The sequence below is a fragment of the Anomaloglossus baeobatrachus genome, chromosome 4 (assembly GCF_048569485.1).
Source record: "Anomaloglossus baeobatrachus isolate aAnoBae1 chromosome 4, aAnoBae1.hap1, whole genome shotgun sequence".
Classification (NCBI taxonomy): Eukaryota; Metazoa; Chordata; class Amphibia; order Anura; family Aromobatidae; genus Anomaloglossus; species Anomaloglossus baeobatrachus.
The window spans coordinates 647,825,322-647,829,696 of NC_134356.1; positions in this window are offsets into that span (position 1 = coordinate 647,825,322).

The window sequence follows — 4,375 nt, forward strand, 5'->3', positions numbered from 1 at the left end:
CGAAGCACCAGGATTGGCGCATCTAATGGATGCGCCACTTCTGGGGCGGCTGCGGCCTGCTATTTTTAGGCTGGGGAGATTCCAATAACCATGGACCTCCCTAGTCTGAGAATATCAGGCCCCAGCTGTCTGCTTTACCTTGGCTGGTGATCCAATTTTGGGGGACCCCTACGTGTTTTTTTTTTTAATTATTTATTTAATTTAAAATAACAGCGTGGGGTGCCCTCAGTTTTGGATTACCAGCCAAGGTGAGGTTGCCAGCTGTGGTCTGCAGGCTGCAGCCGTCTGCTTTACCCTAGCTGGCTACAAAACTAGGGGGAACCCTATGTCATTTTTTTTTCATTTTTTTGGCTAAATACAAAGCTAAGCACCCCTTAGTGCCACATGAAAGGTACCAAAGGGTGTTCCACTTTTTCTCCATTTTTTTCTCCACTTTCTCTCCACTTTTTCTCCACTTTTTCTCCATTTTTTTCTCCACTTTTTCTCCACTTTTTCTCCACTTTTTCTCCACTTTTTCTCCACTTTTTCTCCTCTTAATCTCCACTTTTTCTCCTCTTATGCTCCACTTTTTCTCCACTTTTTCTCCACTTTTTCTCCACTTTTTTCTCCACTTTTTCTCCTCTTATGCTCCACTTTTTCTCCACTTTTTCTCCACTTTTTCTCCTCTTATGCTCCACTTTTTCTCCACGTTCTCTCCACTTTTTTCTCCACTTTTTCTCCTCTTATGCTCCACTTTTTCTCCACTTTTTCTCCACTTTTTCTCCACTTTTTCTCCACTTATGCTCCACTTTTTCTCCACTTTTTCTCCACTTTTTCTCCACTTTTTTCTCCACTTTTTCTCCTCTTATGCTCCACTTTTTCTCCACTTTTTCTCCACTTTTTCTCCTCTTATGCTCCACTTTTTCTCCACTTTTTCTCCACTTTTTCTCCACGTTTTCTCCACTTTTTTCTCCACTTTTTCTCCTCTTATGCTCCACTTTTTCTCCACTTTTTCTCCACTTTTTCTCCTCTTATGCTCCACTTTTTCTCCACTTTTTCTCCACGTTCTCTCCACTTTTTTCTCCACTTTTTCTCCTCTTATGCTCCACTTTTTCTCCACTTTTTCTCCACTTTTTCTCCACTTTTTCTCCACTTTTTCTCCTCTTATGCTCCACTTTTTCTCCACTTTTTCTTCACTTTTTTCTCCACTTTTTCTCCTCTTATGCTCCACTTTTTCTCCACTTTTTCTCCACTTTTTCTCCACTTTTTCTCCTCTTAATCTCCACTTTTTCTCCTCTTATGCTCCACTTTTTCTCCACTTTTTTCTCCACTTTTTCTCCACTTTTTCTCCTCTTATGCTCCACTTTTTCTCCACTTTTTTCTCCACTTTTTTCTCCACTTTTTCTCCTCTTAATCTCCACTTTTTCTCCACTTTTTCTCCACTTTTTCTCCACTTTTTTGTCCACTTTTTCTCCACTTTTTCTCCTCTTAATCTCCACTTTTTCTCCTCTTATGCTCCACTTTTTCTCCACTTTTTTCTCCACTTTTTCTCCACTTTTTCTCCTCTTATGCTCCACTTTTTCTCCACTTTTTCTCCACTTTTTCTCCTCTTATGCTCCACTTTTTCTCCACTTTTTTCTCCACTTTTTTCTCCACTTTTTCTCCTCTTAATCTCTACTTTTTCTCCACTTTTTCTCCACTTTTTCTCCACTTTTTCTCCACTTTTTTCTCCACTTTTTCTCCACTTTTTCTCCTCTTATGTTCCACTTATTCTCCACTTTTTCTCCACTTTTTCTCCACTTTTTCTCCACTTTTTCTCCTCTTATGCTCCACTTTTTCTCCACTTTTTCTCCACTTTTTCTCCACTTTTTCTCCTCTTATGCTCCACTTTTTCTCCACTTTTTCTTCACTTTTTTCTCCACTTTTTCTCCTCTTATGCTCCACTTTTTCTCCACTTTTTCTCCACTTTTTCTCCACTTTTTCTCCTCTTATGCTCCACTTTTCTCCACTTTTTCTCCACTTTTTCTCCACTTTTTCTCCACTTTTTCTCCTCTTATGCTCCACTTTTTCTCCACTTTTTCTCCACTTTTTCTCCACTTTTTCTCCTCTTATGCTCCACTTTTTCTCCACTTTTTCTCCACTTTTTCTCCTCTTATGCTCCACTTTTTCTCCACTTTTTCTCCACTTTTTCTCCACTTTTTCTCCTCTTATGCTCCACTTTTTCTCCACTTTTTCTTCACTTTTTTCTCCACTTTTTCTCCTCTTATGCTCCACTTTTTCTCCACTTTTTCTCCACTTTTTCTCCACTTTTTCTCCTCTTAATCTCCACTTTTTCTCCTCTTATGCTCCACTTTTTCTCCACTTTTTTCTCCACTTTTTCTCCACTTTTTCTCCTCTTATGCTCCACTTTTTCTCCACTTTTTTCTCCACTTTTTTCTCCACTTTTTCTCCTCTTAATCTCCACTTTTTCTCCACTTTTTCTCCACTTTTTCTCCACTTTTTCTCCACTTTTTTCTCCACTTTTTCTCCACTTTTTCTCCTCTTATGTTCCACTTATTCTCCACTTTTTCTCCACTTTTTCTCTACTTTTTCTATGGTCGGTCTACCCATTAGCTCTGCCATGCATAGTGTAGCTCTACACCTACTGCACATGTTACTTTATGATTGACATCTCTTTCGTACCAGAGCTGTCTAAGTCTACTCTGACCCCATATTTGTCATTACTATATTGTCCTTGTACTGTATTATGACATTTGTATCATGTGTTTCATTTCTTGCTGTGTTGCAATTTTTTTGCTGCATCCCAATTGTACCTCTACATTGTTCGAGTTTATGTTATTGTTCTCTCACTCTTATGTGATACTGATTATTGTCATTTTTCATGATTACATGCAGATAAGTCCAATCTGACGAAGGCTCAGGCCGAAACGTCATTTGTAACTTGTTTTGGACAAAAACATATATGCTTATGAAAAAAAAATTTTCTTAATACGGACCAATAAAGAGTGATTTTGCATTACTATCCATTGTGACTTACTGACTTAGTCTGGGAGATATAGAGTGCCGAGGTTACTCACTAATTTTATCTATTATTACCTCTGAGCACCTATATACCAGTGAGCAGAGCTTCCTCTACAGTAGTTCTCCTGATTAGGCATGCCCTTACCTCATGAGCAGGGCATTGCAGCTTTGGTAGCAACCATTACGACATGGACTCTGCTGCTGTGGACCCGGGGAGAGTGAGTGCAGATTCATTGCACCCACACTCCTCACATGAAGGGTCCGCACTCCTAGAAAATGGGGGATACGTTCCCTGAGTGTCTCCCCCCCATATTCTAGACGGTCCAGAGTCGTCGTGGGACCCCTTTATTTTTTTTCTTACAATAAATTGGTGAAAGAGGAAATGTTTTGGGGACTGTTTTTTCAAATAAATTTCTTTTGTCGATTTTTTGTTTTTGTTAGTACTGACAGTTTATGATGTTGGGTATCTAATAGACGCCATGACATCACAAACTGCTGGGCTTGATCTCAGGTGACTTTACAGCTAGTATCAACCCGATTTATTACCCCGTTTGCCACTGCACCAGGGCACGGGATGAGCTGGGGTGAAGCGCCAGGATTGGCGCATCTAGTGGATGCGCCACGTCTGGGGTGCCTGCGGCCTGCTATTTTTAGGCTGTGAAGGCCCAATAACTATGGACCTTCCCACCCTGAGAATACCAGACCACAGCTGTCCGCTTTACCTTGGCTGGTGATCCAATTTGGGGGGTCCCCTACTTTTATTGTGTAATTATTAATATTTATAAAATAATTATAAAAAAGAGCCTGAGGGGACCTCCACATTGGATCCCCAACCACGGTAAAGCTGCCAGCTGTGGTTTTCAGGCTACAGCCGTCTGCTTTACCCTAGCTGGCTATCAAAAATGGGGGGACCCAACGTAATTTTTTTTTTTTAACTATTTTTTAAATAGAAAAAATTAATGGGCTTCCCTGTATTTTGATTGCCAACCAAGGTAACGGCAGGCAGATGGGGGTGGCAACCCATAGCTGTCTGCTTTATCTGCGCTGAGAATCAAAAATACCGCGGAGCGCTACGTCATTTTTTTAAAGATTTATTTTTACAGCACTGTGATGTCCAGCAATCAAAATACAGGGAAGCCCATTTTATTTTTAGTTATTTAAATAAATAATTAAAAAAAATATATGTTAGCTCCCACTGCATTTTTTGTATTGCTAGCTAAGGGTAATCCAAGCAGCTACTGGCTGCTAACCCCCACTGCTTGGTGTTACCTTCACTGGCAATGGAAAATCCAGGGAAGCATTTTTTTTTTTTTTTTTTGCCAAAAAGCTACAAAAAAAGGACGTGAGCTTCGCCATATTTTTGTATGCTAGCCAG